Source organism: Orcinus orca, chromosome 10 (genome assembly GCF_937001465.1).
Source record: "Orcinus orca chromosome 10, mOrcOrc1.1, whole genome shotgun sequence".
Lineage (NCBI taxonomy): Eukaryota > Metazoa > Chordata > Mammalia > Artiodactyla > Delphinidae > Orcinus > Orcinus orca.
The window spans coordinates 55,123,144-55,146,384 of NC_064568.1; the positions used below are offsets into that span (position 1 = coordinate 55,123,144).

General features: G+C 39.8%; 1 pseudogene; it reads left to right on the forward strand.

Annotated features, from left to right (window-relative positions):
- LOC101276119 (mitochondrial carrier homolog 1-like) overlaps positions 1-23,241 on the forward strand; it is a 62,859-nt pseudogene that overhangs the window by 28,255 nt on the left and 11,363 nt on the right.

Consider the following 23,241-nt stretch of genomic DNA (forward strand, 5'->3'; position numbering starts at 1 on the left):
AAAGGGTAAGTACGTATTTGTAAAGAGTCTATGTTATATATATATATATCTATTATATATTCAAGTCTAAAAACATTGAAAAAGGTAACTACGTAAGACACTAGAATAAAATAATTAATGAGGGCAAATATTTAATCACAATATGCATAATGCATCAGAATTTACTCATGTAGCAATTTTACACAATATAAAATAAAGATGAAAGCAGAAAAAATATATGTGGGCGATGGCAGTTGTGCCAATTACTGAAATTTCTGCTTATAAACTATTATTATACTTTTTATTATACCCAGTTATCTGGGATCCTATCATATTTTAATGACAGTTGAAGGATTGCATTGCCACACCTGATCCTTTCAATTAAAAACTGGTTATCCTAATAATTGAGTATTAAAATGTATATAACACAAAAATATACTTTCTTATTTTATTTTGTTTTTTAATAGCTCCCTCAAAACTATGTAACAGAATAATATTAACATTATCACCCTCATACCAGGAATTTAGATGAGATTTGTTTCATTGAATCTTGAGTTTTATTTGATTTTTGTATTAATTAGGACATATTTCCCCCCAACCCCATCTAAGGCTGATACCAGAGTAAAAAGTAACAAACTCTAATGGAAAAGAAAGCCAAAAGCAGATCCAAAATATATAAGAATTTATGTATGGAAAAAATGGCATTTCAAACTCTTGGAGAAAGATGGAATTCGTTAATATCAATATCATGCTCAATGCACAAGCTCTGAGGTATATGGCATCTACTTAGCAGAATGCCTGGCATATACTCAACAACTAATAAAAATTTTGTTGAGTAATTCAGTGAAAAAAAATGTGATCAAAAAAATGTTTGTTGGTTTTCAACCACAGAGATTTAAGATGTTACTATAAGGAAAAACAGCAAAATAATTCTTTTAAATGGCAATTATTTATCTCAATTCAGTTTTGTGTAAGTCTTACTAAGCAACACAAAAAAACAAACAAAAAGAAGCAACAAGATATCATGGAAAATATGGATAGATTCACAAACATAAAAATAAAAAACTCTAATGAAAGAATAAATACAACTAAAAGAAAAATGATAACATGGGAAAATATATGTCATATGTATCACAAGAGGTAATCAGAATTTGACAAATCAGAAGAAAAAGTAATTCTAAGAAAAACTGGCCAGGAATAGCCATAGTTAAATCACAAAATACAAATAAGTGATCAATAATCCTGAAAAATACTCAAGCTTACTAGTAATGAAATGAATGCAAATGAATCCTGTGATGAAATGCCATTTTAAACTAAAGAATCTCAATGATTAAAATAAAAGTTAATAACCAAGATGGAAGCATTCTGAAAGACATTCAAAGAGTATAGATGAAAAGATGTAAAAACATATGTTTACCTAATATTCCATATTTATCTCAAATCAGTTATCAAATATGCACATTAATACTAATATACAAGAAAGTTCTATATGATATTTACAATACAAAAAAACTAAGAAAAAATCTATATGCCTACAGCAGATATTATTAATTCCTCCCCACTCTCCATTTTCTCCTTCACTTTGTAAAAACACCACCACTCTCCTCCCCAGGTCTTATCAGATGACATTTTTATAAGAAAGTAACTTGCCTTTCCTATAAAGGGCAAGGGCATGGAGCTCATGAAATAATTCCAAGCACACAAAAGAAGGCAACACCCTTGGAGATGGTAGAGAAACAATACAGAAGAAATCTGGATTTCTAGGGGACCTCACAGAGCAAAGCCCCCTATCACAGCGAGGCCACCTGCCTCTCTGTGTCGTCAGCTTCTGTCATATCTGAATGACCAAAGCTCAGGTCTCTTTGTGACATCTGCGGAGCCTCTCCCCTAGTTAATTCAATGCCCAACAATACAGGATTGTTTACATGACTTCATTCATACAGTGAATTCAGCTACTGAAAGTCACAGTTCTGAAAAAATGTAAAAATAAGGAAATGCTCATGACATGGAGATTATTTACTAACCTGGTAAAAGCACATTAGTAAATAATAGATGTAAAAAATATATCAGAATCCTAATTTAGATACAGAAAAAAATATGAATTAAAAGAGAACAAAACAGTAAAATGATTCTAACTAGATAATGGGAATACAGATAATTTATTTTTTTAATTTTCTGTGATCACTTTGTACTCTTTTGATGGAATGTAATAAAACTGAGGGAAATGTTACAAGAAAACACAAAATTCTGATAGAGGAATGCCATTGCCACAGCTGAATGAAGAGGTGCTCTACCTGAGTGTTTAAAGCTCTCCCTGACCCAGAGGGGTGGGAAGGTTACACTGAACTGTGCATACAGGGAGCTTAACACATGTTTATTAAATCGGACCAAAGCAAACACGTTTTCCATGCAACCATTTAGTAGCATTTTAATGAATTCTTTTAAAGAGCAGGTTAAAGTTTAGCCCAAGTTTTAAAAACTGCCACTATTGACAACATATTCAACAATATTTCAGGATTTTGTTAAGGGACTATTAAGTGATTTTTTTCACATTCAATAATTCCAGTAAGTATGTATTTATCCTTTTGTGTGGCTTATAGCTGATGTGATATTCAACAGAAAAAGTGCTGTTAGTCATTCAGCTTGTTTGGGCAGAAGACTGGAACTTACCTAGTGTCAACCTGAACAAGTAAATACAAGTGTTAAATAGGAATTCACACAATTTTGTGGGTGATACAGAATTACAAGTTCAAAAACACGGGATAATCTGCTTCTCAGGCTGATTTCTTTACTGCTATCAAGGTTTTTTTTTCATGTAGACGAAGGACAGAAAATAGTAGACATTTTCAGAATTTATGTCTCCATCTAAATTTCCCTACCCACCTGAGCCCAAACACTGTATATCATATTTGGTAAGTGTTAACCAATGTCAAGTCCAAGGAAACTTTGAAATTTTTCTCTAGGGATTCCATTAAACTTTTAGATGCCCTGATTTTTTTCAGTGATTTTGGGATGACCATGGAGACTAGAATGAATAAATTTGTACAGAACTGTCAGTTCTTTTTTTTTTTTTTTTTTTTAGTTTTTTAGGTTTTTTTTTTTTTGCGGTATGCGGGCCTCACTGTTGTGGCCTCTCCCGTTGTGAAGCACAGGCTCCAGATGCGCAGGCTCAGTGGCCATGGCTCACGTGCCCAGCGGCTCCGCGGCATGTGGGATCCTCCCGGACCGGGGCACAAACCCGTGTCCCCTGCATCGGCAGGTGGACTCTCAACCACTGCGCCACCAGGGAAGCCCAGTTCTTTTCTTAACGAGTCAATCCAAACAAAGATGGATTAGTTGGACATTCCCAAGTATAAACAGCTCCAGTTAAAAATCACTCTTTAGCAGTAAGACTTTGTGTATTTAAATGATCTGTCTCAACGTCCATAATCTACATAAAAACAAATGTCCTGAGGTGGCAGTTTATCTCCTGGTAGATGTAAGGTGACCTTCACAGAAGAGGATTCTTCTGGAGCATTCTTCTGTTCCCTGAATCCCATATTTTAGATAAACGTTTAAGGAGGGACAACATCCCACCTTGCTAAGCCCATATTCCTTGGCCTAACCAACTCTTCAGATTTCAGGACAAATATCACTTGCTCAGGAAAGCCTCCTGACCCCCTACCACCACCCCACAGTCTGGGTTAGATGCTTTTGCTACATGCACCCTCATCACTCTACACAATTTTACCATGGGCTTGGCAAACTTTATGGTAACTGCCCATTGATTTATCTATATCCTCCATTGAACTCCATGGAGAACAGAACTATTTCAATTTTGTTCACTGTTTTGTCCCCAGCAATTAGCACAATGGGTGGCGGAAAATGAGCATTCAACTGTCAAATGACTGAATGCATGCATGCATGCATGCATGCATGAACAACCAATGCCAAAGAAATGAAAGGACAAGACAGATCCACCATTTTTTCACCTGCTCTCCTGGGTCCAGGATTCAATGTTTCATTTGGGAATGAGGAGTGGTTATTTCATAGCCACCTCTCACTGAGCCTCATTCCTTACTGAAAACCAGTTATTACCTTTGAAGGCAGGACCCAAACTCCTGTTCCTCTGCATTACATGTCCCAATCTTGCTTAGAACATTTTGAACAATATGGAGAAAAAGATGCAGGAGCTCTTCTTGCTAATTGTTTGAAGGTTTATCAACTACTTCTGGACCCTGAAATAAGGCTTATTTTCTTGGCTGTATGCTGCAGCTATATCAGCTAAAATCTGTGGGCACTGAGTGTAGATGAAATCTTTCAATATGTTATGCATATAAGAATATGTAATAATATAGTCTTGCATTATTTTCTGAATGTTAAGGTAATCATCATATAAAAGCAAATTTCTAAAAATTCAACCTGCTGAGGTAAATTAAGATAGTCATTTGAGATAATAAAATGAGAGTAAAATCAGAAGTTAGGTGACATTATTTGCAGATTTGAACCATGATTATTACCATCACTTTTCCCATCCACCAGCTGGGTTCCCTGAAGTCAGGAAATCTAGCAGAACAAGGAAGATGTACTAGGACTCAAGTGCCAAGAGTTGCCTTTGGCTCAATCACAGGGTTGAGATCATAAATTTGAACTGCTCATTCAATTTCCCCATTATGAAATTTACAGACATTTCTTCTTTATATTCCAAACACTTTGCCACCCAACTGTGGTCCCCATCTGGCTATAGCTTTCTCTGTATCAGTCCTGATTTTCTGGTTGATGATTCTACTATGGAAATTGTTTCTGAACAAAATGTTACAGAAAACAATCTCAGCTGCTGAAGACATCAGTTCTAAACTATCCTGTTTTAATTTGTCAACCTTAAAAATCTGGAAAAATGGAAACAATTTTGAGTCTCTAAGAAGAATCAAGATAATTATGTTTTTAAAATAACAATTGAGACGTGTTTAGTACAAAATCGAGCTTACTTTTTGTAAGAGGTGGGAAGCAGGCAGAAAATGACACTTATACTTGATGTGTAGTGTTAATGGTTATTGTCATCCTAACTTGCTGCACAGTTTCTATCATCCCTCAAAGCAGCTGCTATTGAAGGGTTGTGAATATTTGCTAACAGTGCTAAGTACGCATATTTTAATAATTCTTTTAAAATATGCTTACAAGATGCCCCAAAGAAAAGGATCTTATTACGTTCTACTTGAGACAATTGAAAACTTCAAATATATTGGAAACTTATTGGTTGAAAAAGCTCTAAAAAAATGAGGCCATGTCTGGGCTTCCCTGGTGGCGCAGTGGTTGAGAGTCCGCCTGCCGATGCAGGGGACACGGGTTCATGCCCCGGTCCGGGAAGATCCCACATGCTGCGGAGCGGCTAGGCCCGTGAGCCATGGCCGCTGAGCCTGCGCGTCAGGAGCCTGCGCGTCCGGAGCCTGTGCTCTGCACAGTGCTCTCACAACAGTGAGAGGCCCACGTACCGAAAAAAAAAAAAATTAGGCCATGTCTGCACACAAAAAGAGAAGTGGAAAATTGAGGCAATTACCCAGATCTTTCAGTATAAGAGAAACATCTTAGCCTTTATACATCTAGTCACTGAAGCAAATGCTTGTTTTCTTTCTTTTTTTTTCTTACTTTCTTTTTCCTTTTTTCCAGCATGAAAGATAAATTGTTGAAAGTCCCTATTTCTCCAAGCCTGCCCTAAAACAAATATAAATGCCTGACATTTTAATTCCTATTCAACCTGAGTTTTGCATTCTTGTGGGGAGGGGGGCAGGTAAGGAGAGGAGGAGCTCATTTCCCTTGCGTCCTGGTAACTGAAGCAGCTTTGGGTTAAGAAGACCCATCTAGACAAGAGCAGGAGACCTTGCTGGGTGCCTGGGGCAGTGGCTGCAGGAGTTGCAGGTACGGGCAAAGTCCTTTACTCTCTGGGACCCCATGTCGTCATCAGGCTAGTGGTCCCTAACCTGCTACCTGGTAGTGACTAGTAAATCACAAAATAACATCAGCAAAGTACTCAGCATAGGACCCAGAGACAGCATGTGCTTGGTAAAAAGGAGCTTTTGGTCCCAGTTGGTTTGGGATGAACTCTACTAACAGTTCATGCCTATATATTCAAAAATAAGTGCATTTTCACAGCCCTGAAGTGCAAATACCTCAGTTTCAGAATGAACTAAGCCTGTATCATTAAAAACAGGGCTGTTGAAGCCCTTTGTCAGCACTCCTACATCAGGAAACCTCAGTCCCTTTCATTTATAGCCTATTCAATGCAGCCACACCCAACACAAAATACAATTTTGTATATTTTGAAATAATTGAATTGAATTTTTATTGCTGAACATAAATGTAAATTTAGCTCTGATTTGATTTCTCAGCAGTCATCAGTATCTTCTTGTGATCTGAGTAGTCTAATCTACCAGTTTTCCAAATGTGATACAATGTCTATCCTGATAAATTTAATAATTTATTCAGATTAACATATTAATTTTGATTGGGACCATTCTTGAGTGAGAAAAAAGAAATCATTGACTACTTGTCAGAGACTTTAAATTCCACCTCCAGCACTTTTGAGCAGGGTGACCTGTATAAAATGGCCCCTTTGAGGCTATTCTATGAAATAACATCACTGTTTCCACGTCCTTCATCCATGTGTTACGATGCTTCCATGAGAAGGTATATGTGTAGGTACCCTATAATGTGTACGAACATTAGTACTTAGAGAAGCAAATGGAACAAAAACAGTAGTAGCAGCTTCAAAGCCAGATCCAGACTCTTTTTTCAGTTTTTCCACATCCTTTGTAATAAGTATGAACACAGAGCATCCTGGGGGAGGCCAAGGGTGTGTGGTAAGACCCCACATCCACCCATAAAGAAAAGTCGCAGATCTAGTGGCTCTCAGCCCTTCCTGGGAGGTGGCAGAGAGAGGTTCATGCCACATTCAGTGACAACATTCCCTTCTTATGTGAAGGCAAAAGCCTCAGGAAACAGGAGTGTCGTCTGATTAGAACCCACCCTCCAGTAGCCATTCACACAGTGCAAGGAAGGGCCCCACAAGTGGCTTGCTCTGGCTCCCTGGAAACTTCTGTGGCTTTCATCAGAGTTTACGAAAGTGAAACGAGGCCAGACATCTTTCCAGGGCCAAAATGGTTTGGAAACAAAAATATGCTGTGCAGAAAACCCACCTAAGCCAAGGCAGCTGAATAAGCACCCAGCTCGCAGCACAGGAAACCAGGCTGCCCTGTAAATAAAATTAACGTAATGAGACTCTGTCGCCATCCCACGTCTGAGTTAAAAAGTGATTTCTGCCAAGCCCTGCATCCAATCAGATAATCATGTCTCCGAATAGCATGAGACTTTTGGCTAGAGACTTTCCAATGGAAATTTAGAGCACCCATTCATCAAAATCTTTTTTTTTACAATCCGTCTCCCTACAGAATTATAGCATAGAGAGGACTTGCCCCATTCTGTGATTTTAGGAGCCAATTAATTACACCAAACTCTATTTTAACTGAGAAATGGGCATAAGAGTGAACATATACTTATGGGAGCCAGGAAGGGAGGAAGGGAGGAAGGGAGGGAGGGAGACAGGGAAAGACAGCGAGCCAGTGAGCGAGAGAGAGGTTTTCACTAAAGCATTTTTTCTATGGTCCCCAAAGTAATAAAGAACTAATGACTTAGATACATCTCTGGCCCCTCTGCAATAGGGTACCCAATGAGAGTGGCTCTCAAAGGATTTATCCACAAGGAAAGCAAATTCAGTCACATAAACAAGAAGCGGGGGGGAACTGCTATAGATATGTCACAGCCTTATCTCAATAGGCTTGGCTGTGTATTTAGACACTTGGCTGAATTAATATATCCCACTAAGTAACCTTGCTGTCTCCTGTCGCATGCTCGGTGAACAAGAGAAAGGCAATCAACGGCAGGTGACAATATTGTATGTGCTCCTTGTTGCTGAAATCAATGACTAATCTTGCACGGCTGGAACAAATAAAAAGGTAGGGAATCTGCTCTGACTGCAGAATGCCTCATAATATTTGCATTGAAAAACCTTTAATAATAAGCTCAGCCATGGTTGTCAACGTTCTATAGAAATACAACAGATTAGCTAGTTGACCCCTACCATTTGATTAATTTATCCCTGCTCTATGTACATCCCTCTGAAAGTGTTCCTACATGACTTTGTGTTTCAGTAGGTTGAAAATCTTCTCTTTCTTGGGTTACTCTCCACGGCAACTAGGTCAGAACTCTACCCATTGTGGACTCCATCGAATGGTCCCAGTTGATTGACTATCGTTCAGTCTTGGAGACATTTTAGGGAGGATGATAGCTGGGAACGTGGCATAGTTAGAATTACCTAAGTGCAAAAATCTTAAAAACTTAACTTTGGAAGGAGGCCGAAATGTTTAGAACTGAAACTTGTAAAATAGGCTGGAAAGACGAAATAATTAGACAAAAATAAAAAGCCTGATTATTTTTTTCATGTGTACCAAAAAAAATTTTTAAAGGTGGGGGAAGGTAGTTTAAAGAAAATTCCAGAAATGTCTGCTCCTGAGAGGTTGGAGGGGGATGGTGGAATGGAACTGCAGATTCTTGTGTATGCAAAATAAATCTTGCTACCCTATGGTGATAACAAGGTAAAAGAAAAGCCTTTGCTCTGAATCACCATAAAAAACAGCTTACACTCTCTAAACAGTAGTCTCCCCATCCATAAAATGGGAGTGTTATTAGAATTTTTGTAAGGATTAAACAAGATAAAGCACATAAAGTGATCATAAGTATGTCCCACAAATGACAAAATATACAATAAACATGGTCATAATTATAGTATTAATGCAGAGTATAAGTGTGCCAAATGTTGCCTACATGCCTAGGCTATGAAAGTTTACATTAACAATCAGTGTGCCACCTAGAATTACAATTCAATTCAAATACAAAACTCTTGTTCCAGTTATTTAAAAGCATAGTAAAATGTAATGATTTAAAGTTTTTATTCATTGTTAAAGCTAACTCTGAGGGGAGTTAAAAGAAAGATTGGAATATGTGAAGAATGACAGCATCATATACAGCAAAAAGCAACAATCATGAATAAAGATAGAACCTGACACATACATATGCCACAGTTAATGTCAATCGCAGCTAAGACCTATCAAAGAACAGCAAGCCAAATGCATTTTGTCCCCTCCTAATGGATTCTGTTTACTATCTTTAGCAAGACATCTTGTAACATAAGGGTGATTTTAAGATATTAAAAGTTAGCCTCTGGAGCTAAAAAGTAAAGACAGACAGAATCTACAAGCTCAGACCACCCCAGAGTTAGAAGTCTTTAGACTACCATTCAATTCAACTTTCCCTCCATGTAAAAATCCCCACCTGGAGAGCTGTCAGTTACACGTCTGAACACTAACAATCATGGGAGCTCAGTGCCTCCTAAGACTTTCTACCCCAATTTCACACAGTTCTAATAGCTAAAAAGTTCTTTGTCATGAATTACATTCCACATCCTTATTACAATTTCTACCATCTGCTAGAATAATGCAAAATTAATCTATTCTTTCTTCTACATAAAAACCCTTTATAAATAAAAATTGTTATCAGTGTGGCCCTAAAATCTTTCTCCCTTAAGCCAGATATCCACAGTACCATCAGAGAAGTTTTGGGTTTTGTTTTAATTTCAGGGAAGTTCTCTGATCACTCTCCTCTTGGCTTATCACTGAATCAGCTACTACATACCATTCTCTGGTGTGAACTGAGAAGCCCAGCTTAGGACAGAAACTTCAGGTCCCTCAGATCTCACATTAACCTGCTATTAATGCCATCCATAGAAAAATTAGAATGCTTAACAGCTACATCATTCTGTTCCCTAGCAGAAGACTTGATTTGTATAAAAATCTGTTCATGTATATGTTGAGAGCAGCCCAGATAGGTCTCCCCATCTCTGTTCTTCTTTGTTTCCTAACCTAAACAATTGTATCTGAATTTAATCATGATAAATAGAGTTGTCTTGGTTTGGGCTGTTTGTTCCAACCAGATTAAATCATCTTGAATTCCATATTAATACGTGATCCTCAGTTTTCAGGCATTTGCACACCTTTTCAGCCTACATTTGGCTTTGTGAAAGGGGAGGGAAAGGGTAGGACAGGGCATCCTAGGCCACTCTCAGAGTAAAACCTCACAACCACATTCTTTATTGATGGAGTTCCATTTTGTCAACAGGAAATCAGTAAAAACTGTCAAATGACTTGCTGAAATTAATGAAGACCTTGATTTTTTTTCAATCATCTGATCTAGAAGTCTAGTAATCTATCAAAAAAGAAATCAAGAGTAATTCTTATGCCTGGCCTAAAGACCTAAATATAAAACATGACAGCATAAAACTTCTAGAAGAGAACAAACACAAAACATTCTCTGACATAAATCGTACCAATGTTTTCTTATGTCAGTCTCCCAAGGCAATAGAAATAAAATAAAAAATAAACAAATGGGACTTAATCAAACTTATAAGCTTTTACACAGCAAAAGAAACTATAAACAAAACAAAAAGACAACCTACATAATGGGAGAAAATATTTGCAAACAATGCAACTGACAAGGGCTTAATTTCCAATGTATACAAGCAGCTCACACATACAACTCAATAACAAAAAAACAAACAACCCAATCAAAAAATGGTCAGAAGACCTAAATAGACATTTCTCCAAAGAAGACATACAGATGGCCAATAGACACATGAAAAGATGTTCATCATCGCTAATTATTAGAGAAATGCAAATCAAAAGTACAATGAGGTACCTCCTCACACTGGCCAGAATGGCCATCATCAAAAAGTCCTTGATTATTCCTCAGGAACAAATACCTTAGGAAAACTAATAATATTTATGTTATCCATTTATGACATTCTCACCTTTCTGTTTTATCCATCCCTCTTTGTTCTAGTATATTGGAGGATGTGATTTCCTTCTATAGCCTTAATTTAATATATGTCCATCTTTCATGTATAGATTATATATTGTTGAGGGAAGCAGTGAGATGCTGTCATCACTGTTTGCTAACTAGACGAGATTTTAAATAAAAACTGTAGAATGATTTTAAAATCTATGTTTATCAGCAGCATTTCTACATAACACATTAATATCTTTGTTCATTTACATAATTCACAATCGTCTGGCCAGAAATGCATTTTGGAACTTCTTCTCTATCCCTTGAGCCATATATAATTTTACATTACTTGTTCCTTGAAGAACATTCTTCTGGATTCCAAGATCCAAGAAAGACAAATCATGTCTGTTACATGTCACATCTAGCAGCATTACCTAACACACCACCAGGCTCATGGTACATACTCAAAACCTACTGTTTGACTGGAATATTACTCTGCATAAAACATAAATACTTTAATTCCATGACACTATTCAGCTCTCTATGTTCAAGTCATTAGATACTGATAGAGCCACGGTAAAAGCTAGCAATTCTAGAGAGAAAGAACACAGTTTCTGCCCTCAGAAAGGTTATCAACTATTAGGGAAACAAACAAGTAAACTAAAAATTGAGATAGATGCTGGAGAAGAGTGGATCATGGGATGTTAACAGAAACGTAAAAAGGGGCACCTAATGTTACCGAAAGTGGTAACACTGTTCTCTCAGGGTCAAGGTTCTGAAAAAAGTATTTTATCAAGCTAGTTTTCTCCAACTGCATATGCAAAAAGAATCAGTTTTGTAGTTTCAGAAGAGTTTCATCTTAACCAATTTTCTCCAGAGTCTAAAGAATACTGTTGCCATATATTGTTCCCATTCTACAAAAGGGAACAAGAATACCAATCACACAAATGGAATATACCCTCACACACCAAAAGACAGAACAGTCACAAATCATGGAGAGGATGACCCATATGGAGTCCCAAACAAACACTTAACAACACAAACGGTCTTCAACGTCAGACACACGTCAGAACCAATTAGCAAAAACGCCCAAATAGCACTTTGTGCTCACAAACGGGCCTTGACGTCAGAACCAACTGGCAAAACACCCAAATCACACTTCGTGCTCAAAAGAGAAGTTTGCCGGGTGCACACCGGTGGACTTATTTGGTCTTGGAGCTCGTCAGCTCTTCCAGAGGCATCTTTCCGTTCCAGCAAGGGAAAGCATACATTGGCAGCCAGTGCCAAGCAGGGGAGAAACAGCGAGGGGCCCCCAAATAAATGGTTTGAGCAGCTGCTAGGAATGTCCCTGCCAGATCCCTCTCAGGTCAGGGCCAGTGAGCCACGAGCAGAGGGGTCCTCGCAGCCATCCCAAAGCTTCTTCATGCCGGCGGCCCTGCTCCGGAAAACCCGGGAGCCAGATATCGCGAGAGCCCAGCCTCACGCTGGGAACCAAAACCTGTTAGCAAAAGTAGGTCCAGCTGCCGCTGCTCAAAAGCCAATAAAGAGACAAGGCTGGTGGAAAGGAAAGCTTGCTTTATTTTGGAGGCTGGAAACTGGTGGTTGGACTCCTGACAATCAGTGGGCAAGAGCTTTTATAGACAGAGGGAGGGGGCTACATGCAGAAACAGCACAGTCAGCTCTGACAGTCCTCTTGACACTGGTCATCGGTGGTCTGGCCACCATCATCTTGATTGTTTTAAGTACAGCTAGTCTTCAGTTCCAGGGTCGGTTTGTTCCCATTTCTTTGAGGCCAGTTCTCAGAATTGTGGCAGCTTATGTCATGGCTACAGTCTGGTCATCATGTATTAACTTCTTCCACCTGGTGGGGGTTTCAGTATATAAGACAGCTCACAGGATATGGCTCAGAATATTATCTCTAGCCCTTGAAAAGGAACAAAAGGTCCTTGACTTTGCTTAATGACTGAACTTTTATTATTTAGTCTTGTTGGACTGTTTTCCTTTGTTTCTGCATTTTCTCATTTCTCTGATTTGACTTATTCTTCGACTAAAGTTTTTCCACAGACAAAAGGCAGGCTGAGGATGTGGGGGGCCAAGGACCATAGGGTCCTGCTCCATTTCAATAACAGGGCCTGGCAGAACATGGCCAGGAAACTCTAGTTATAATCCTAAGTGGAGACTCCAGGTCTAATATACTTTTAAGCTGCAAAAACATCCATGACAGTACCTTTTCAGTATTTATCACACACACTTGAAAAGCTCATAATCTCCCCTTTTCTGACCCAAAAAACTCAGCTTATCTGTTCTCCCTATCATGATGAAATTCAGAATATATGTGTTTCCCTCAATGCCAAAAAGAGTATTTTACCACATAACAAGAGGTTTTTATATGCTCACAAAATATAATATGTATTAAAGCAAGAGAACCATCTTACAAGCGGTCCTTGTTTTGATCTGTAGAGGATTCATAGCTGAATTTAGGAAAATGTTCTTTCCTCCAATAATTGCAATATCCATCTAATTCTAGCTGAAGCAAACTCTTGTCATTCTGCTTATTCACTTACATTCATAAGCAAATGTAATTTCCTTGAGAAAAAGTATGTTGCCTGAATTGGTAAGAAAGAAATAGGTAAAGTAATTATTCAAAAAAACACGAAAAGCAAAAGAAACTTGGACTTGCTTATTAGTTCTTTGGTACGGAGCCATGATTTGAGTTGGGGAGCTTGTGTAAGTGCACATCTCATGCCTGGTTTGGAAAGAAACAAGGAACAAACACACAGCTTATGGAGGTATAGGGGATCTTCTTTTGATCAATTACTATAGCATGTAATGGTAGCTTAACATATATTCATCCATAAATATGAAATGATAATCAATCAACTTGCTGTTTATTGATAGGCACAAGAAAACCAGCAAAGATGAAAACGTGACCTCCAGTATCTGCAGCATGTGTTTCTGGCTGGCCAGTGTCTGAACTCCCTTCCTACCTTTGGAGAATTTACCTCACTTTATAAATAATATTTATAAGGGAAAAAGAACCTGCTCCAACCATAGAAGCTGCCAAAGACTCACTCCCCAGGTCCCCTGCAGCAAGAGAGAAAGGATGAGACCTACATTCTATCAAACAGGTGCACATGCCAAAGGCATTGAGTCCAGAGTGGATCACGGGCAGCACCCTGGGCCAGTGGTGGTGCCAATTGAGGACAGTGCACTGATACTCAGTGGGAACAGCCACGCCATCCTCAGCAGACTGACCCACTGGCAGGATTTGGTTTGTAGTTTCTGGCTTCCCTTTTCTTCTGCCTATTTTGCCAACCTAGTTTTCTATTCTTCCAAGCAATTCAGTGGCCTAACTAATGTAGTCTTGAAAAGTTCCTCTTCTGTTTAAAATACCCACAAATAATTTCTGTTGCTTGCCACCAATAACCCCACAAACAAAATGGTCTTACCAATGACTCTCCTCCCTGATACTAATATCTGGGCTATTATTGCGTCCACCCCTCACTATGGTGATTCACCTTTTTGCATACCTCATTCTCTCGTGTGAAGTCCTTGAGGGCAGGCATAACTTTGGTTTCCTAAGTTATGTTTATAACACCCCCTTAGCCTATTGGCACATGAAAAACAATCCTCATATAAAACACTTATTCCAGGGCTTCCCTGGTGGCACAGTGGTTAAGAACCTGCCTGCCAATGTAGGGGACACGGGTTTGAGTCCTGGTCCGGGAAGATCCCACATGCCATGGAGGAACTAAGCCTGTGTGCCACAACTACTGAAGCCTGTGCGCCTAGAGCCCATGCTCTGCAACAAGAGAAGCCACCGCAATCAGAAGCCCACGCACCAAAATGAAGAGTAGCCCCCGCTCACCACAACTAGAGAAAGCCCGCAAGCAGCAACGAAGACCCAATACTGCCAAAAATAAAATAAAATTAATTAATTAAAAAAACAAACAAAGAGACCAAAAAACCCACTTATTCCAGTTCCCTGATGTACCCAAACAGGCCCCAGGGGACTAAGGAATCTTTGAATATCTGATTTTAGAAAAACCAGTTGAAACTATCAAATGCATAGCATCTATACCACATAATTATCATTAATAATGTCTAGTATTTTATAACATGAATAGGTACTGTCTCAACTGATCTTCTCCACATATTTGAGGAAGATGGTAAATATTTCTACCATCCCAACTCACACATTGAAACACCCACTATAATTTCCCCCCAAATCATCCTCCTAGACTGTCAAGCAGCAAAGACACTAAAGTTGTTCCATAGGGATTATAAGGAAGATATTTTTTCACTTCCATATCCCTCTTGAGCTAACAGTTAGACTTTAAGTGGAAGATTTTGTATGATTTTATATATATAAGCACCTAGCAGCTGGTCACAGAAGTGAATGTTGTTATTACTATTGTGGTTGTTGTCAGGTACTAGGTTCAGTACTTTAATCCAAAGTATTTTTTTATTTGTTAATTTTTTTATATTTCATTGAAATATAGTTGATTTACAATGTTGTGTTCATTTCTACTGTGTGGCCAAGTGATTCAGTTACACATCATTTTATCAAATACATACCACAGATCTTATGTAAGGCACTGTTCTTATCCCCATTTTACTGATGGGGAAATCGAGGCTCAGAGAAGCTGGGTAACCTGTCCTAAATCTCCCTGTTCATCCAGGATTCACTCGTACACCTCTCTCACTCCCAAGACCACCTGCTCTGACAGCACATCCTGCTTCCTTTCCCATCACACGCCTCCTGCCCTCTCACTGTGCTCTCACTTCTCGTGGATGGATGGGGCCACCGCATCACACATAATGAAGTCGCCTCCAGCCTGTCACTTCATTACTCAGGGGCTGAATCACAGCCCTGAGCTGCACCTTGCCCCCCTGCCTCAGCCCACACAGTCCCTGATCACACACTGAGCCCCAGAGCTGTCTCCTTTAGCCCTGAGAGAATGACAGAACCTCCCAGTTTATTTATCAGAAGAGCCCTAAGCCTTTAATAAATGACCACTTCAGAAACACAGTTTCAGAGATCTCTTGGAGGGCTATAATTGGAGATGGTATTGTCACGGGTGCGATGGAAGGCCGACTGTATTTGCTCCTCTGTCCTCTTATGTTCCCTTCAGGTACCACGTAAAGGCAGTAAAAAATAGCTTAGCCATGCCGAGATCTCCGCAAGGGTAAGCATTTCTCTGTCATTCTCTGCTACAAGGCTGAGGCCATCCTTAAAATGGAAATGCCTACTGAAATGACCCACTGGTGGCTTCCTAATGGCCTGTTTCATTGTTAAATGTCTCATTTTACCTGATAAATCATTGAACCATAGCATCAATTGTGTGTGAGGCTAAAAAAACACCTTGCTGCTGATCTTTCCAGAAACAACCCTACCCCACACACAATGCTTGTTCTTTATTCCGCATTCTGGATTAGGTGACTTGCCTGCAGACTCCAATCTCCTTAGGGGAGGAATTTTCTGTTATTTGTTCAACACAATTCATTCCACGAGAAAGCTCTGTGTACCTTGAGAGTAGCACATAAATAAAGCTACTTGAGAGCCAGAGCAAGAGAGAGTATAGAAAATGTCATGTTTTGAGAAATGAAAGATACCATGGCTTCATGAATCTGAACATCACATTCATTTTACTTTTTTAAAGATTTATTTATTTTATATTATTTTATTTTTTTGGCTGTGTCAGGTCTTAGTGGTGGCACGTGGGATTTTTGTTGAGGCACGTGGGATCTTTTGTTGCGGCACGCGGGCTCTTTGTTGTGGTGCATGGGCTTCTCTCTAGTTGTGGTGTGTGGGTTTTCTCTACTCTAGTTGTGGTGCGCAGGCTCTAGGGTGTGTGGGCTCTGTAGTTGTGGTGTGCAGGTTCCAGAGGGCATGGGTTCTGTAGTTTGCAGCACGCGGGCTTAGTTGCCCCATGGCATGTGGGATCTTAGTTCCCTGACCAGGGATCAAACCTGCATCCCCTGCATTGCAGGGTGGATTCTTTACCACTGGACCACCAGAGAAGTCCCCCATCACATTCATTTTAAATTAAAAATAAAGATATATTTTTAAATTGTGATGATTAATTCCAGGAGAGGCACTGTTTTCTTCAATGTAAATGGAAGCTTTTCATTAGCAAACAAAATTATATATAAAATAATAACTTATATGAAAAGAATGTCTTCAGAATTAGAGTATCTCAGCCTTTGGACCGAAGTATTGTGGAGTCAGTAAAATGATCTTTATGGAACTATATTATGACATGGGGGGGAAGCAATACACAAAATATTACCTATTCTTGAAATTATGACCACTCTTATACAGAAAAATTACATAAAATTTCCTAGATTTAAAGGACCTTGGGATAGTCGTGAGGCAAAAACTGGGGAGCATATACATACCAGGGGCTACAGTCCCCTGTATTAGTCAGGATAGGATGGGTTGTGCTGCAGTAACAAAGCAGCCCCCATAGCTCATGACTGCATACATATTGTTCCTTAATCCAAGTTCTCTGTGGTCCCATTGGCTCTCCAAGGTAGCACCTTCCAAGCCATGGCTCATCACTCAGCTCCCTTCCATCTGGAACATCTGTGCCATCTGAACACATGGCTTTCAGGGTTGCCCAGGCAAGTTGGAGGATGTTACAGGAAACATTCCCTCCTGTTATGGACCAAATTGTTTCGCCCCAAAATTCATATGCTGAAGCCCTAGCCCTCAATGTGACTGTACTTGGAGACAGGACCTTTATTTTGATTAATATGAAATGAGGTCCTACGGATGGGTCCCAATCTGATGGGGACAGTACCCTGATAAGAAGTGGAAGAGGCACAGGAACTTGTGCTGGATCTCCTTCCCTGCTCACCTGTGGGACAGCAGTGTGAGGTCACAGCAATCAGGGAGCAGTCTATAATGAGGAGGACAGCTCTCACCAGAAACCAAAGTTGCCAGCACCTATTACCACAACTGTGAGGAAACAGAGGCCTACTGTTTAAGCCACCCAGTCCATGGTATTTTGTTATGGCGGCCTGAGCTGACTAATAACATGACTGCCTCAGCTCCAGGGTGACATACAACATATCTGACCCCAGACTACTAGTGGGAACTAGTGAGACGGCTCTGTTGACAGCATGGAGGCAAGAAGTTCTATTTCTCACACGCCCAGAAGGAAAAGAAGAGTAGGTATCAATGAGCACTGGCAGTGGCTCCCACACCTCCCCACACACCTCCCAAATGAGGGCCAAACCAGCTCTGATCTGGGGAGAAAACAGACAGGATTTCAGGAAAATAAGAGAGAGCAGGAACCAGTAAGGAATTAGTGTCACTTCCATCCCTGTTGGATTGAGACCCAAGGGACAGGAAGTGTATGAAATGAGTCTTGAAATTGTGGGTAATTTTGAGAATAGATGGTGACTATGAATCTACTCTTAAGTTTCTGAATATAAGAGTTTCCCAAGGTCCCATATATTGTCACGACACAAGGAAGCCACATTATGGCATATTGGGGAGGTGGTTCCCAGGGATTTACAGGGATTTTGTTAGAAGATTTAAGTAGAAGATTCAAAAAGCAGTAACACCCCAAGATTGGACATAAAAATAAGCCCAGGAGAGAGTCAGCTGGTGGCCCAGACATTACACTGACGAGGGGAACAGCAGCATCTTTTTGAAGCTCCCTGGTGCTGTGTCCTTCAAGACAGCGTTCACAGTAGGAGATGCCGACAACGGCTGGGATTTATAGCTTCAATAAGGACAGCAGAGGCTGTGTGGCGTTACTTGACAGACAGAGGCAAGATGAATGAAATTACCCTGAGGAAAAGCAAAGCCAAATTGGCAACCAGGGAGTCTTGATCCGCAAAGATCTGTGACTACAGCATACAGACCACAGTATCCCAGGAGCAGGGTCTGGCATGTCAGGAAACCCTCTCCTAAGCAGAAAAGAAGTTGTGGCCCTTATGCTCCATAGCTCTAAAAATAATGTATAGCTTTTCGTGGATCTCTCTGAATTTTAGAGGCAGATCATACCACACTTGGGAATATTGCTTTGAGCCATTTATCAGGTGACACAGAAAAGTGCCTGATTTCAGGGGTGTTCAGAGCAAGGGTGTTGGCAGCCATTCCAGGATGTAGCGTAAGCTGTCCTGCCACTAAGGCCATACGACCAACAGATATCATGGTGTTAGGAACACTCATGTTGAATAAGAATGCAGTGTATTTTCCCTGACAAGCCTCAATAGAAGAGTCCAGTGTGCATACCTTGGATTCTACAATAAAGCCACATCTTTAGCAGAAGAAAACTACTTGCCATTTGAAAAACAGTTCTTGGAATTCTAAGAAGCCCTAGTAGAATCTTAAGAGCCTGACCACAGGACACCAAGGAAGTATGTGTCTGGGTTGCCCATTATGAACTGATATTATCAGATCCATCAAACCATAATGTAGGGTGGCTGCAGCAGCATCCTTCCTATGATGGAAATGGTACCTCCAGGATCAGGCACAGACAGGTATTGAAGGCACACAGAACTTACAGGAAGAGGTAGCCCATCTCTCAACTCATGTCTTACATCCTCAAGGGGACACAGATCCTACGAGAAGGTACGTGGGTCCAATTCTCTGACTGATCAGTTCTGGGTATTGGTGCTGGCTGATGATGCTGCCATGTAGAAGCCTGGTCAGAGGTGGCCTTGAGGGGAACACTCCCAATGGGCAAAGATAAGAATAGGACATGTGGTCCTTGCTTTGTAACAGAGGAAGAAATGACCCGACCTGAAATGTATAATAATAACTAATTTTGGGCATTGCTGAATGGCTTTTCTTATTGGTCAGCTGCAGGGAAGGAATGAGATCAGAAGAACAGAGACAAAGGAATTTGGGGAACAGGCACAGGGGTGAACTTGTTGGAAAGGACACAAAACATGCTCATGTTCATGTTTCATGTTAGAGCTCACTTTAACGTAACCATTGCCCCAGAGCTTGCACAAAAGGCCCTTGGAACAGAGTTGCTATGGTGATGGTGACAGGAATGAAGGTGATGTATGGGTCACACAGCAAGGGACTCCTCTTACCAAGGTCACTGCTGAACGCTCAGCCTGCCAAGAGCAGAGTCTGATGCACTATCTCCCAAGGAGACCTGCCAGCCACTTACTGGCAGATTGATCTATCAGACAACTCTTATCTCAAATTTTACGTATTGGAATTGATACCTATTCCAGATATGGGATTGGCTTCCTGGCCTATAGTCCCTCTGTTGGAACCATGCACAGACTTACAGAACACCTTTACAGCTGCATATGCTACCGATCATTGCCAGCTAAAAGACCCTTTTTATGACGGTGGGCATTTGATCACTTGATCCACTAACCCTACCGTATATCACATCACTCAGAAACAGGCAGCCTAATGGCATGATGGAATGGCTCATTGAAGTCTCCTATGAGATCCACCTCAGGGACAACATCCTGCGAGTCTGGGACACTGTGCTCTGGGATTATGGTACTGAAGCAATGGCTGATAAACATGGTGCTGTGTCCCTAAAAGCCAGAATCAATTGGTCAGAAAACCAAGGGATACAAGTGAGATAGACAACACTTATCATACCCAGTTTATAGTTTTCGGAATTTGTTCTTCTTGTCCCTAAAATGTTAGGCTCTGCTGGGTTGGATTCCATGTAACCTTAACCTACAACTACCACCTTGTCATTCTGGGGCTCCTTGTGACAGTAGAACATCCAGCAAGAAAAGTTGTTGTTATATTGGCAGTTCTAATTGATCCCATTATCATGCAGAGGGAGGGATGCTGTTATGCGGTGATGGACAGGAAGGAGCCCAATATGGTACCACAGGGCTTCCCTGGGGCATCATTTAGTGCTTCCATGTTCAGTAATAACTGTAAATGGGAAACTGCAGAAACCACAGTTCAACAAAGGTAAAACAATTGAGGACTCATATCCCCCAGAGATGAAGTTCTGAGTTACCCTTCCAGGCAAGCAACTTGTCTGCACTGAAGTGCTAAATAAAGATGAGGGAAATATACAGTGAGAAATAGAGAAAGGAAATGAATATTGTGGCCTTAGAATGAGTTGCAGAAGTAGTAGCTGAAGCTTGTTCCATGAACCCTCATGTTTAAGCCTTTTGTAGACTTGGAGGGGTGAGCACAGCTTTGAAGTCTTTGTGAATGATTAAATATAATGGAAAGCAAAAGGTATGGATGCACTATATTGAGTAGCTTTGTACCCTAACTGACGTCTTCCATCAAACCATTTACTCCAGCCACTGGCACAACAAGCTTCTACCTGGACGCTTTACCTGCAGTTACATATAACAGCACGACACTTCAGCTGCCTTGCTGCTTTCCTGGATCTGCTATGTGGAACATCTACAAGAACTCACTTGGCACTCACACATGGAAATCCTGAAAGTGCAAGGGAGTTAACACTTTACAAGGAAACATTTAGTAATAGGGGATGGGAGCTGTGGGTAGAAAAATGCTCCTCTCTTCTGTTCCTTTGGTGGACAATTCTGAAACACCTGATCTTTCAGAGGGATATGGCAGAATCCAGCTGCAGGGGCCTCCATTGCTGATAGGCTCAAGGATGCATAATTCCAATTTTTAATCAGGTTTTTTGCTTTTTTGATGTTGAGTTGTATGAGCTGTTTCTCTGTGTTGGCTATTAATCCCTTATTGGTCATATCATTTACAAATATTTTCCTCCATTCAGTAGGTTGTCTTTTTGTGTTGTTGATGGTTTCCTTTGTTGTGCAAAAGCTTTTACATTTAATTAGGTCCCCTTTGTTTATTTTTGCTTTTATTTCCTTTGTTTTAGGAGATGGATTCAAAAAAAATACTGCTGCAATTTATGTCAAAGAGTATTCTGCCTATGTTTTCCTCTAGGAGTTTTATAGTATCCAGTCAGATGGTTTCACCAGTAAATTCTACCAAACATTTAAAGAAGAAATAGTATAAATTCTTTACCAATTCTTCTGAAAAATAGAAGAGGAAAGAAAATTTCCAAATTCATTCTATAAGGCCAAAGCCAGATAATGACATCACAAGAAAAGAAAACTTTAGACTAATGTCTATTATGAATGTAGATGCAAAAATCTTCAACAAAGCACTATCAAACTAAACCCAGCAACATATAAAAAGGAATGCAAACCATGACCAAATAAGATTTATCTCAGGAATCTAAGGTTGGTTTAACATCTGAAAATCAATCAATGCAATATTCCATAAAAACAGAAAAAAATGGGCAAAAGCCACATAATCATCCCAAAAGATGAAGAAAAAAAACATTTGACAAAATGCAATATTCTTTCATGATTAAAAAATTTAACAAATTAGGAATAGAAGGAAAGTTTCTCAATCTGATAAAGAGCATTTATAAAAAACCAACAGCTAACATCAAACTTAATGGTGAAAAAATGAGAGCTTTTCCCTTAAGATCAGGAACAAGACAAGGATGTTCACTTTCCTCACTTCTATTCCAATTGTACTGGAGGTGCTAGGCAGGGCAATCAGGCAAGAAAATGAAATAAATAACAGCTGGATTGGAAAGGAAAAAGTAAAGTTATCTCTAGCATATTCAGATGACATGACCTTGTATATAGAATATCCTAAGAAACTCATTAAAAACTATTTGAATTAATAGACTAGTTCAGTGAGGTTGCACAACTACAAGAGAAATATACAAAATACAACTGTATTTCTATATACTAGCAATGAACAATCTGAAAATGAAATCAAGAAAACAATTTCACTTACAATAGCATCAAAAAGAATAAAATACTTAGTCATAAAGTATTTGAACAAATGATGTATAAAATTTACACTTCGAAAATTAGAAAACATTGTTCAAAGAAATTAAAGAAAAGCTAAACAAATAGAAAGACATCCATGTTCATGGATCAAAAGACTTAATATTATTAAGATGGCAATATTCACTAAAGCAATCTGCAGAGTCAACACAATCCCTATCAAAATTCCAGTTGGCTTATTTGCAGAAGAAATTGATAGGCTGATCCTCAAACTCATATGGAAATTCAAAGGTCTCAGAATAGCCAAAACAATCTTGAAGAAGATGAATAACATTGGAAGACTCACTGTCTTAGTCCATTTAGGCTGCTTTAGCATAATACCATAAACTGGTTGCTTATTAAAAAACATAAATTGGGACTTCCCTAGTGGCGGAGTGGTTAAGAATCTGCCTGCAAATGCAGGGGACACAGGTTCAAGCCCTGGTCCAGGAAGATCCCACGTGCTGCAGAGCAACTAAACCAGTGAGCCACAACTACTGAGCCTGTGTGCCACAACTACTGAAGCCCGTGCACCTAGAGCCTGTGCTCCGCAACAAGAGAAGTCACCGCGATGAGAAGACTGCACACCACAACAAAGAGTAACCC